Source organism: Theobroma cacao, unplaced genomic scaffold, assembly GCF_000208745.1.
Source record: "Theobroma cacao cultivar B97-61/B2 unplaced genomic scaffold, Criollo_cocoa_genome_V2, whole genome shotgun sequence".
Taxonomy (NCBI): Eukaryota; Viridiplantae; Streptophyta; class Magnoliopsida; order Malvales; family Malvaceae; genus Theobroma; species Theobroma cacao.
In genome coordinates this window covers 11,279-25,900 of record NW_017234760.1, presented here as the reverse complement: position 1 = coordinate 25,900, position 14,622 = coordinate 11,279, and the positions used below count along the sequence as shown (strand labels likewise).

Sequence of the window (14,622 nt, the reverse complement as noted above, 5' to 3'; positions counted from 1 at the left end):
TTAAAGTAAAAGTTATAGTGCTCAAAATTGTGGAAATCACATCTTAACATTGATACTTCACAACAGAATTTAGCATGAATCCAAACAAAATTTTATCCATCAAAAGTTAAGAATTCAAGACAACTAGTTGTCATCATTGGATAGAGAAATCATAGAAAAAAAATGGCACAACTTTACTCTAGATTCCTAAAATTGAAACAAAAAATATATTCATTTACCAACTAATCCTAAATTATTTATAAATCTAGATAAACATGCAAATAAAATTAAATCTAAAACTTCCACAGAATATTCATCACCAGAAAAATAAATTCATCCCCCCAAACTTAAACTAAACATTGTCCTCAATGTTCAAAAAAAAAAGGAAAGGTAAAGAATACTCTCCTAATGATTGGATGAATCTAGTAAAGCTCTAGTCCTCACCTTCGTCCTCATTATCCTCATTGTCACTTGTAGGAGAATTTTTTTTAACTGGAAAAAATAAATAGAGATTAATGAAAATAAATAAATAAATAAAATAAAAATAACTAAAAAATAAGAGTTTCGAAAGCTTGAGTTGCCTCCCAAGAAGCACTTCTTTATAGCCAATAGCTTGACTTTGGTTGAGATTTAAGTTTGCATGGAAAAAGCTTGAGGTATGAAAGTAGCCTCCACATAAGATGAGGTTATAGTGCCTTTAACTCAAGATTTGATGCTTGCCTAACCCAAGGTGGTGGAATAGGCTGAGTTATCCAACTTCTTAAATTGAGTTCTTCTTGAATAATGTGCTTTTGCTATAACCTCATTAGGTAACTCATCAACTATATCCAGAAAAAGAATGGGAGGCACATATGGCTTGACTTGTGGTGATGTAGATATTTCCTCTTCTTGCTTAATTTCTTCATCTTGAACTTGATTGCTGAAAATATTTCCTTGATTTACTTTATCTCCATCATCTTAAGGTCTATAATTGATGGCACTAGCTAGTTGACCCACTTGTGTCTCAAGATTTCAGATTGATTCTATTGACTTTGAATGATGATATTAGTCTTTCTCATGAATTGCATGAACATATCCTCTATTGAAGGCTTTATCTCTAGTACAGTAGCCTTAACTTGTGACTGAAAACTATCATAAAAATAGGCTGTGATTAATTTGTAGTACCGTGATCATTACTCCATGAAAAATTTTCGTGATTCCACCCTGAGTTGTAATTGTTGGAGTATGACTTATTTTGCTACCCATCGAAGCTTCCATCAAATTACATTGATTCATAATAAGCTGGACAATAGTCACTTGAATGCTTCTCTCCACAAAGCTCACATGTCATAAAAGGACTTTGAAAAGCGTTAACACCCCAAGTGTTAATTTTCTGAGACAAAGCATCTACTTGGGTGGCTAAAACACTGATTGCATCCAATGCATAATCACTAGCAACCTCTTAGGCACAAATTGTTCAGATGGCCACTGATAGTTCATCATCTCAATCAAAAGTATCTGAAAGTAAAAAGAAAAGTTTGAAGTAAGATTATGATTGCTTGGTATTAATATTAACAAGAAAGAATTAAAAATCAATTCCCTGGCAATGGTGCCAAAAACTTGTTACTTAATTTTCTACCCACGCAAGTGTGCGTATCACAAAGATAATACAGTAATGAGTAGAGTGTCGATCCCACAGAGAATTGAATTAATTCTTATTGTTAACTACTAAAATTGTAACACCTTAATCTTATCCAAACAATTAAATTTAAAATTATTAAAAGGAAAAATTAAAACTAATAAATTGAAAATACAATTAAATAGTAAGTTTGTTTTATAAAACTCGCTTAACTACCAGACCTAAGATTATGATGTCCCTCAATACTTCATCTGATTATTGTCTTTCTCTCTTAACTTAGTTTAATGGATTAAGTTGCTAACCTAGAGTCCTAAATTATTTACAAGCCTTTGTCGAGTTTCTCATAAAAATATCTTTTTCAATTAATTTACTATATGTCTATGCAAATTAAACTAAAGAAAGATTCATTAAGTTTGTGCTCTAATTTTGGATACGTATGGCTTATAGGTGTATGTCTACCCTATATGCAAATGAAACCACCTAATCAACTACGTGTATTCAATCATACGCTATTTTATTCAAGGTCTACCTAAATCTCTTTCGTCAATGTTTAACCTAGGTTTCCAATTCAATATAATTGGTGATCAGGCAATTAGAACCGTTAAGAATAAAATAAAATAAACAACTTAAATCCATCAAACATAAGCAAAAGAGAGATAAATAAATCAGACTACATATTGAGTTCAATCATAATCTTAGATAAAAAGTTTAGTTCCCCATCAAGTCACACATCATTATCAAATAAAATTTGAACATTAAAAACAAAACTAAGAGAATAAGAGAATAAAAAAGATAGAATCACTCAAGAATTGTATTCTTGATCTCCAAATCTCCTTGACTCTTTTAAATTCTTATCAGCGTCAATAACTTTGTGGCTTGACTCTCAGCTGTCAATCTGGTGTTTCATTCTTTTCTAAAAATCTTTCAAAAGGTTGTTTTGATAAGGATTTGAGTTAAGCATAGTTAGGTGAAGAAAGAAGTCAATTCTAGTTAGGATTTCCTCATCAAACTACATAGGCCATGGCCCACTACCTCCAAAGCCGTGGCCTAGACTATTTAAATAGCAGAAATCATAATTGGTCTAGGACTGTTGCAGTGCTTCAACTTAAACAAGATTTTTGACCACCTTCTAGGCCAAACTGCACAAAGTGGTAAACATGAAAGTTATAGCTGTTTCTCTTAGCTTTCCAATGGTTTAAGAATCACTTAATTTGGATCTCTTTAGGTAGACTTATAGTCAAAATACCAAAATTTGTGCAGTGTAAGTCTATACCTCAAAATTGCTCTCTTTCTTTTACTAAAATTCTTTTTTCATCAAACACCACAACAGCGCAAATATATCAATAACAACCTATCCTAACCACATTAACACCAAATTAAGTATAAAATTAACTAAAATTAGATTGACTTACCTAAATTAACTAATTTAAAATAATTAAATAAAATTTACCAATTTCTATGCATTATGACAAGAACTAAGCTAAATTACTGTCAACATTAAGCTCAAATAACTCTATATCATAGAGTTATCATTTAGACCTAGTTTTTACCCCTTGATTAGGATCACAAATGATTTTGCTTCCATCAATTTCTCTTTTTACCATTAGATAGCTAGGCTCATCTTCTTCAATTATTAGTTCAATGTTTTGCTCTTCCTTTTGTGATGCCTCTTCATTTATTTTGGATCCTTTAATGTTGAGGTTAAGTCCTTCAACTTGTTCTTGAAGAATACCTACATCATCATCATAATGTTCCATTATAGAAAGAGGGTTAAAATCATCAAACAACACATGAATAGATTCTTTAACAACTAATGTTCTCTTGTTGAATACTCTATATGCTTTGGAGGTCTAGGAATATCCTAAAAAGATTCCTTCATCACTTTTAGCAACAAATTTTCCTAGATTATCTTTCCCATTATTTAAAACATAACATTTGCAACCAAATGGACGAAAGTAATTTATATTAGGTTTCTTTCCTTTGTAAAGTTCATAGGGAGTTTTCTTCAAAATTGGTCTAACCATTGCCTTATTTATGATATAGCAAGAGGTATTGATGACTTCGTCCCAAAAATATTTAGATTAGTTAATTTCACATCGCATAGTTCTAGCCATTTCTTCTAAAGTCTTATTTTTTCTTTCCACTACTCCATTTTGTTGTGGTGTCTTAGGGGTTGAAAAGTTGTGACTATATCATTTTCATCACAAAGTTGTTCAAAACCTAGGTTTTCAAACTTTTTTCCATGGTCACTTTTAACATTTGTTATCTTATATCTTTTTTCATTTTCAACTCTTTTACAAAAAGAGGTAAAGATTTTTAAGGCTTTATCTTTGTATGTAAAGAAGAAAACCCAAGAGAATCTAGTATAGTCATCCACAGCTACTAAGCCATAGTTCTTTCCACCTAAGTTAGTGGTTCTAGTTGATCCAAAAAGATCTATGTAAAGTAATTGCAAGGCTTTAATGGTAGTTACGTCCTTTTTAGTTTAAAATGAGCTTCTCCTATATTTGCCTGTGGCACAAGCATCACAAAGTTGACCATTTTCAAAATTTAACTTGGGGAGTTTTATAGAAAATCTAGAGATAGTAGTTTTAAAATTGTGTTCATGCTAGCATGTCCTAGTTTTTTATGCCACAACCAACTATCCTCATTCTTTTTAGCCATGAAACATACATTATTAGAAAATAAATCATCCAAGAAAACAACATAAATGTTGCCTTGTCTATTGCCAACAAAAAGAGTTTCATTTATTTTAATATCAACAACATGGCACATTAAAGATTCAAAAATGACTCTAAGCCTCTTATCACAAAGTTGACTTACGCTTAACAAATTATGTTTAAGACCATCTACAAATAGAACATTTTCAATTTGAGAGAAGGAATTTTTACCAATTGTGCCAATACCTTCTGTGTGAACTTTTGAGTTGTCACTAAAGGTTACATTTCCTCATTTCTTTGGTCTTAATTCCTTAAAGAATTCCTTGGTTCCGATCATGTGTCTATGTCATGACCCAAATTTCGGGCCATGACTAGCGCATGGACTCAATGGACATAGCCCACTAAGCCTAAGCAAGCCTATCTATGTGACTCTATTCGTCGATTTCATCATTCGTTCTTACAACCACATTTCGTAATTCTTGTTAACGAGTATTTTAATACTTTTCTATCGAACCATATATTCACATTCATATGATTCAAAATAATGTCATCCGTGCCATCTTGTAATGGCAACATTAATGAACATAAACATTTATTACTTAAGATATATATATATATATATATATATATATATATATATATATATATATATATCTTAACAATTTACATCAGGGTACGTATGTTCAACGAAAGGATTTTAGACTTCCAGCTAAGTGACCATAGTGAAGGTGCAGCTACTGATTGCCATTGATACCTACCAAAAAATGGATGTACGTGGACACCTCAATCTACGTCTCAACTGCCTCTTAATCTTAAAACACGAATTTGAAAAAGGTGAGTATAAACTCAGTGAGTGAGCATAATAAGGGAACAAGCAATCGATAAGGAGAACTTGGAAATCATGATGCATTTGTTTAAAAAACAATGCATTTGATTTAATTTTTTACTAAAAATCCCTCATTTCAAACTTTGATTAATAACCTCATAGTGTTGCGAAAATCCATGATCAATCCATGAAGTTAAATGGGTGAAAAATATGTCAAAATCAAGCAAGGTAGAAAGCATGACAGCAAGTTTCTGGCTGTAGCGGGAAACAGTCTTAGCTTGCATATGTTTCGGTTTTTCAAGCATATATCCCACTACAAAAGTCCAATTAACATGATTTTTGGACCATTAGAAAGCTAAGAGTCTGGGATTTTGATGTTTATTACTTTTCCCAGTTCTGAATGGAAGGTGGTCAAAATCTTTGTTGAAGTGAAAGCACTGCTCAAGAACCTGAGAGTTTCTCACTGTAGCAAGAATAAATCTCGCTATAGTGAGAAGCTTTAGCAAATTTCTCGCTGCAGTGAGAATCAGGCCAGTGCAACCCCTCTCCAACCAGAGAGTTTCTCGCTACAGTGAAAATGAATCTTGTTGCAGCAAGAAACAGAGCAATTTGGTTAAACAGGGACTTGTTATATCAAAAGCCATTTTCTTGTTGAAATAAAAAGCAATTTGGGAGCAATTAACAATGCCAACATACAACACAATTACAATTAGTTTCATAAACTTTCTATAACACACACACACATATATATATATATATACATACCTCATCATGCATACCATCCAACCACATTATACTCAATGCAATATCATCATCATGTGTGCACTCTGTACTCGCACACTTCAACATCATCATGTGTGCACTCCCTACTCGCACACTCTAACATCATCATATGTGCACTCCCTACTCGCACACTTCAACATCATCACACAACATTATTCATCAATGCACAACATATATTCATAGATATACATACCAACATAATATAGGAGCACATGAACTCATCCTTTTACACATTTTCACATTTTCACATCAAAACATTTTATCAATGGCTTGTTCCCTGGCACACATTTTTAAAGAAAGGTTGGATAAAATCATTCAAATTTTTCATCCAAATACATTTACATTTCCTAAAGAAATTTTGAAATGCAAGTTCACTCACTAGTCTTTATTGATGTTTTGGAGGGCTCTAGCTTCGACTAAGGTTTTGAATGGAGGTGTGGGGTTTCGTTGGAACTTATCACACACAACAACATCACCATCAACCCAACTTGGCATTAATACTATTGCAAAGCTATTTTCTAAATTGAGTTCTACTAATTATTCCTAACTAGCGTCCAACTACCATTAAATGGCTATTATTTGCACTACTCTAGTCAAACTAAAAATGAATAAACAATCTCAATAATAAAACACTCACAAATCTAATTACTAGACATTCTCAACACTTAAAAATCAACTCCAATTCACTACTCACCTTAGTAGCTTTGTAATTTGAAATTCTTTCCACAAAGTTTCAACCTATTATAGAAGCTCCCTGTTTCTCTCTCTAAAACACCTAGCTAGTGAGAAGAAGTATGAAAGTAAGACTTTTCAAGAGTTTTAAAGTGAAAGAGTGAAAGAGCACAAAAGGTTCTATGAAAAGGTGCACAAAAGCATGAGTATTGGAGCTAACTTGAAAGAACTTATGGAGGTTTCAAAACAAGCTTCCATGGACGATGAAAGAAATGTGAGACGGGAGGAAAAAGAAGAAAAAGCTACTGGAAAAATGATATTTATAGCCAAAGCTTATCCAATCTCTACTGAAATTACGAAAATACCCTTAACAAGTTGGCTTGTTCTTCTACAATCCTTGGTGCAATCATTTTACTCTTTTGACACTAGGACAATGTCCATAATAGTCTAGAAATACTCGAGTTCATGAAAACTTAAAAATTTTGGCTCAAGATGAAAAATGACCATTTTACCCCTACCTTGGAAATCATCATTATTTTTATTTCCTTCATCATTTTACCCTTATTTTCATCATTCATCTATGCCTTAGGCCTACTTAGGCCTCAATATTGTTTGAAAGTCTACTTCTAGGGGCTCACTAGGGAAATGACAAAATTACCTCTAGCCCATGTTATCGCGTCTACACCTAGTTATGAGTTTATAAAGATCAAGGTCTCATAGTCTAGAGCACCCACTATCGAGACACCACTTTCTTGTTTCTTGTGCTCTTGATTTCAAGCAAGTGAGCTTCTTTTACAAAAGCAAAGTCAAACATTTGACTTTAGTATCCAAATTTTCTTGGGTCCATATGTGTTAATGTCTTTGGTTCCTTTTGGAACCCACTCCAATTTTACTACTTTACCATGTGAAGGCTTTGTTCCTTTTGGAACCCATACACTTTTTATTTCTTTCCAATAAAAGTAGTCATTCTCAAAAGACAAGTGTAAGTAGAGTGTCCTACTTTATGATAATAAATTCATTTGATGAAAGATTCAAATTTTACATTTTCTTTAGCAAAGAAATTTTTAAAATGATTTTGCATTTGAGTCCCATCATAGCCTATTCCTTCTTTGTCAAAGAACACTCTTTGTGTTTTTAACATGTAATTTAATTTTTGTTGACTCATGTTAAACTTTGAGAAGGTAGCATGCGAATTTTCATTTTTCCTTTTCAGCTCATTTTTCTTAATTCCAAGTTCTTAACAATGGTTTTTAATTCTACTTTTGCTTTGATTAAGAACTTTTTTTCTACTTTAAGCTTGGATATGATGTTCTTTTATTTTAATGTCTTTTCTTCAAATTCAAACACCGAGTCATCATATGCATCTTGTAATTCATCAAATGAGTATGAGTCTTGATCTAAGGTGTATGAATTTGAATCATGAGAGGCAGAGCATACCTTGGAATCTTTAAGTGCCATGAAGCAAAGATTGGAAATTTCGTCATCTTCATCTTGAGAGTCGTCACCATCACTCCAAGTGGCCACCATGGCTTTCTTCGTGAAGTTCTTTAGAGCACTTTTCTTATTTGGGCATTCATATTTAGTATGTCCTATTTTTCCTGCACTCAAAGCATATTCAATTGTTTTTGCTATGTTCACTTTTTGGTAAGTTTCTTTTAAGAGGTCTCCTACCCCTATAGTTTTTTCTCATAAATTTACTAAATCTCTTGGCTAGCATAGCTTTCTCCTTATCTTCCTCACTCTCATCTTTTATATTTCTCTCATCTTCTTCAATTTTGGATTTTAAAGCTATTCCTTTCTTTTTATTATCCTTATTCTTTTCATCATCCAAGGCATTCTCATGTTTTGTTGTCATCTCATATGTAAGTAGGAATCCTATAAGTTCTTCTAGCTTGAAATCATTTAGGTTTCTTGCTTCCTTTACGGCTATCACTTTTGGTCTCCATGACCTAGGAAGACTATAAAGTATTTTTTTTGACTAGTTGAGCATTTGGAAAGTTTTTTCCTAGGGCTTTTAATCCTCAAACTATATGTGTGAATCTCTCTTACATTTGATTTATGATTTCATTTTATTTCATCCTAAATAACTCATAATCATGTGTGAGAAGTCCTATCTTGGATTCCTTGACTTGATTTGTTCCCTCATACATTGTTTTTAAAGTATCTCAAATTTATTTAGCAGTTTCACACATGGATACTTTATTGAATTCACTAGCACTTAGAGAACAAAGAAGTGTATTGAATGCCTTGCAACTAGTTTGTATGAACTTCTTTTCTTTGTTATCCCGTTCTTTCCTAGTTTTTACAATGGTTTTTCCATCTACTATCTTGGTGGGAACATAGGGACCATCTAAGATAGCATTCCAAACATCAAGATCAACTGATTGAATGAACATCTCTATCCTTTTCTTCTAAAAAGGATAGTCCGTACTTGAGAAGAATGGAAGTCTTTGAGTTGAATGCCTTTCACCAGCAACAGCTAAAGTGGATTCCATGTTGATATGTTGAGCTTCGCTTTTCAAATCACTCAAGGTTTTTAGACTTGTAGAATTGAGCCCCTCCTTTGATACCAATTGTTAGATTAATAAGCTCAATATGAATAAGTCCAAAAGGGGGTGGAATTAGGCCGTTTTGAAAATTTTGAAAAAATCTTCTAATTTTTTCAAAGAAAAATCCGTTCTTTAATTCAAATGCACAATTTGGCAATGATCAAATTAATTGACCTCTTGATCAATAGAAAAAATTTGAATTTACAGTAAAAAGAAGAATAAAGAAACCAACACAAGTGTTTTATAGAGGTTCAGCCTCCTTGCCTCCGTCTTTTACTTTAAATTCACTAAAGTGTTTGAAATTCATTATTTGATCAAAATTCAATATAATGCCTTTTGTGGATCAAGCAAAACCATTCAATACAATGCCTTTTTATGGTTAAAGCACAACCACTTTACTTTTTCTATTGGTTAAGGTATAACCACTTAAATACAATGAAATGAATGTAGGTACAATAATTATGCCTTTCAAAAGCTGAATAGAAAATTTAGTATTGTGTTTGTGTGGAAAGATGAGAGCTCAATAAATGTTGGACTAGAAGACTTTTAGAATTTAAAAGGGGTACAATGAATCTTGGCTGATTCTTCTCTCTTTTGTTGTGTCTATAAGTCTTTTAAGCTTCATAAATGCTAAAGAAGCTTGTATTTATAGTTGCTGAAGCTTTAAGAGTAGTTGAAAGTGCATTAAATGTGAAAATAACCATTCCTTTTTTCATTCAAGGCTCCAAAGGTCACATTGTATCTATACTTATGTATATGTATTGATACATTGCCTTTTATTTTTAAATTCTCGCTGAGATGTATTGATACATTTGAACCTGCTCGCAGGGATTTTGACATTCTAGTTAAAATGTATCAATACATATGTCTATGTATTGATAATTTTTAGACAGTAAGCACTTCTGTTGAAAATGTATCAATACTTTTAGGTTGTACGCATTCTGTATCAATTCTATCAATACAATTGGGAAAGTATCAATAGATTGAGTTTGACTTTTGAGTTTTAACTCTATTGAAGAACATGTATCAATAGATGTTGGAAACTATCGATACATGAAGAATATGTATCGATAGATTTGGACCAGTATGCATTTTTCAGAGCCTTTTTCACTTCTTTTCTTTTCAAACTTACTTGACATTGTTTGGGGATGTGAGAGCTTCGATCTTCATTAAGTTGAATTAATTTTGGTCATTTTTGTTTTTTTATTTCAAAACATAAAGAATAATTAATCTAACAGAAATGTTCCTTAAATATTTATAAATGAGTTATGTAAAAGTTGGGAGTCAATGAGGGCCAAAAGGCTTGGTTTTTACTTGAAAATGATGCTGAAGCTTAGATATCGAGACTTTGCTGGAAGGCATTGATACTTTTTGCTTGGAAATGATGCTGATGAAAAAAGTCTTGAGTCCACATGAAAAAGTATATAAACTTGTGAAATTTGCAGAAAAGTGTTGAAACTTTTACAAAAGTCTTGATAATTTTTCATAAAAGTATTAAGACTTTTACAAAAGTCTCGAGACTTCTAGTCAAAATGCCCAAATAGAACCATTGTGTTTAATAGGTATCGATACCTCATGAGAATGTATGGATACTTGTTCATTAGGTTGCATTTCTGGGTTTCAAGGATCGATACCACATGAACAAGTATCAATACTTTTGCTCTGAAATGCAGTTTTGAGTTTAAAACCAAGTCTTTTGACTTTTTTAAGTGCCACCTATCAAGCAAACTCATTTGGGTATGAAAGTATGTATTTTTCAAAGTTATAATTTTTCAAAATATCATTAGAAAATATAAATTTACATGCTCACCAAGTTAAGTTACAAATTTAACCCTAAGTCAAGATTAGGGTTTCACAATAGCTCTCTCAAGCTAAGTATACATAAGACTTTCTTTCTCGAGCTAATATTATTGATAGTAAGATTGTCTCTACTCCTTTAGACAATCAAAAAAATTTTAACCTCAATGTGTACAATTCGTATAGGACTTAAACTCCAACTCTCTAAGTGGATGCCCTAAAATTTGTAATGGTAAAAGCAATATCACTTTTTGGAGATTTACCCAAGTCAAGATAAAGTATGAACTCCAAGTTAGGAACAAGTCAATAAAATAAAAAAGATAAACAGCAAAACCAATAAAAACTACAACATTAATTGACAACATCTCCAAATTGAATGACTGTACTTCATTTTTGTCTCTTCTAATTTGGAGCACTTACAAGTCTTGCTTTTTTATTTCTATATTCCATATCATTTTGATTCCAAATTTGTATATTAATTTTTCTTAGGTAAGCACCTCCTCTTCTCTTCCGGGTTTTCTTTCTCCTAACTATTTATATAATCAGTTAAGACATCTCTATTACTATTTAACTATCTCTGATAAACCCTATCGAGTCCTAATATAAGTAAAAAAAACTTTATGGTCTGTTCAGAAGTATGAAATGCTTTCTAATCTCTGCCAATAATGACTCTTATGCATTAATGGTGCAAATGGAATATCAGATTGCTAGGTGAAGTCACCAATGCCCAATGCACAGGTGTTGACGGCTACATTGGTGCAAGTGGATTATCAAATTGCCAGCGGAGTCAAAGGAAAACTAGGCTGCCGAGACAAGAATTTGAATGTGTTTCAGCTACCAAACGCCCACCAAGGGAATGGCCCCAGGCCTCCAGCCGTTTTGGATATTAATATTATCTTTGCAAACTGTCATAAGAAGAAAGAGCTTAAAGACGGGTCAAAGAGAACTGATGCAATGTACTGGGGCCTAAAAGTGGGTATGGTTATTTTTTGGTTTTTCTATGTAATATATATATATATTTATAAAGATACAACTTCTTTTCATAATTCAAACTTTTATTTGTATATAATATCCTTAAATCATATTAAAATCTTGGATTCCAACTTATACCAGAATCTTCACTGAGTTCAATTATCAGAAAATATTTTCAAGCCCCATTCATTAAGTTCACAAGCAGGTACAGCTCCACCAATAATAATTGTTTTGGTTATAAATAAAGATGAGTTAGACCCTGTGAGGTAAGAGTCTAGCCATCAAGCATTGTATTACATGCCAGAAGTAACAAATTGACTCATCTCCAATTGATCTTTACATGGATCACCAAATCCTTCTTGCCATCTTCCTCCTGGCGTTCATAATCATTAGGATATGGATCAAGAAATCCAAAAGCAATATTAAACAGGAACCAAATCTACCTCCAGGGCCGTGGAAACTGCCTCTCATAGGAAACATGCATCTCTTCATTGGCACTCTTCCCCACCGCTGCCTGAGAGATCTTTCCAAGAAACATGGGCCCGTAATGCACCTACAACTTGGTGAGTTATCCAGCGTTATCATTTCTTCACCAGAAGCCGCGCAAGAAGTCCTGAAAACCCATGTCCTGAATTTTGCTAGCAGGCCATATCTCCCTGCTGCAAGCATCTTATTTTACGATTTCACAGATATTGGCTTTGCCCCTTATGGGGACTACTGGAGGCAACTGCGAAAAATTTGCACGTTGGAGTTGCTGAGTGCGAAACGCGTTCAATCATTCCGAGCTATCAGGGAAGAAGAAGTATCCAATTTCATTGCTTCCATTTCTCCAAAAGCAGGATCGCCTATTAACCTTAGAAAGCTGCTCCGGGCATTAACATCTAACGTCACCGCGAGGGCCGCATTTGGAGCAAAATGCAAAGACCAAGAAGCTTTCTCTCAAGTGGTCCAGGAAGCCGTACAGATTGTTGGCGGTTTTAGTCTTGCTGATGCTTTCCCTTCCATCAAATTGCTTCAACTTCTGAGTCGAAGAAGCTTTCAACTAGAAAAGCTTCACGAAAAGTCAGACAAGATTCTTGAAAATATCATCCAGGAACATAAAACTAATCGTATGACAACATCGGAGATTGGTTATATAGATGAAGTGAATGATCTGGTTCACGTTCTTTTAAATCTTCAGGATCATGGAGATCTTGATATACCATTGACAGGCTCTAATATCAAGGCAGTGATCCAGGTACCAACTTTAAACTGTGATACTAAACATTTGATTTCTCTAAGTATACATCTGCTAGATACGAATCTATTTAACGAAGAAACTAAACAAAGTCTTGTTCCAGGACATGTTTTCTGCTGGAGGTGAGACAACATCCATGACCATTGAATGAGCAATGTCTGAAATGGTAAAAAATCCAAAAGTTTTGGAAAAGGCACAAGCAGAGGTGAGGCAAGTCTTTGATAAAAAAGGAGGGGTTTGTGAAGAAGGCCTTTCTGAAATAAAATACTTGAAGTTAGTTATGAAAGAAACTCTGAGATTACACCCAGCTCTTCCTTTGCTACTTCCAAGAGAAAGTAAAGAAAGATGTAAAATTAATGGGTACGAGATACCTGCCAAGTCCAGAGTCATCATCAACGGATGGGCAATTGGAAGGGATCCCAAGTATTGGATTGAAGCAGAGAGATTCTATCCAGAGAGGTTCCTTGAGAGTTCAATTGACTTTAGAGGAGTTAATTTTGAGTTCATTCCCTTTGGTGCTGGGAGGAGGATATGCCCTGGCATTGCATTCGGCATGGCGAACGTTGAGCTCCCTATTGCACAGTTGTTGTATCATTTTGACTGGAAACCTACGGATGGAAGAAAACCAGAAGATTTAGACATGACTGAAGTCTTCGGTGCCACAGTAGCAAGGAAACATGATCTATGCTTAATTCCAATTCCATATCATTCCTATGCCAATTAAATTATGTTTAAATTTTGGCTTGTTCTTTTTCAACATCAAGGGAGCCTAATTTGAATTATTTAATTTATTTTCAATTGGGTAAAATACGGCTGCGGTCCTTCACCCCTTATATAAGATATCAATTTGGTTCTTAACTTTCAAATTATTACAATTTAACCCTCAATCCTATTTTATGATTCCATTATAGCCTTTTCCTCAATTTGCTGAATTAGGAATTGACATATCAGTGTCGACGTCGCATTTTGTTGTATATTTTTGTGTCCATGTGGAAATGCTTATTTAAGAAAAAAAAAAGACTCATGAAAATATACAACAAGAATTTGAACAGAAATAAGAATCAAAATTCCATTTTAATCCTCAATTTTGATTCCGTTGATTTGGATTTTGTAGGTTTTGATTTTGTAGTATTAACCCAATTTGATGATCAGCAAGAATTTGAACATAACCGATGAAAGATCAAAAGGAAACCATCCTTATGATCAATTGTTTTTTTTAGCTTTTGTTATTATTTTTTTTTTACTGATCTAGTTATTCAATTAATCTTTATATTCTATTTAAGTGATGAATTTAATTTTCTAAATAATTTATAAAAATCGAATTCTTATACTTTTCAAAATTATCAATTTTAGTCCAATTGTTGATGGTGTTAAAATGCTTCCATGGCATTTGATGAAGCTGACTTGGCATTTTTTTATTAATGTTGCATTGAATTTGATAGTGTGATGGTGATGACGTAGTATTTATCTAATGACGTGGTATTGTATGTAAAATTTCCTTCCACTTTTAAAACCCACCTGTCCAGATT

The 14,622-nt window shown here is 33.1% G+C and overlaps 1 pseudogene; it reads left to right on the top strand.

Annotated features, from left to right (window-relative positions):
- Positions 1–11,986: 11,986 nt before the first annotated feature.
- Positions 11,987–13,875, top strand: LOC18594714 (annotated as a pseudogene).
- Positions 13,876–14,622: the final 747 nt, after the last annotated feature.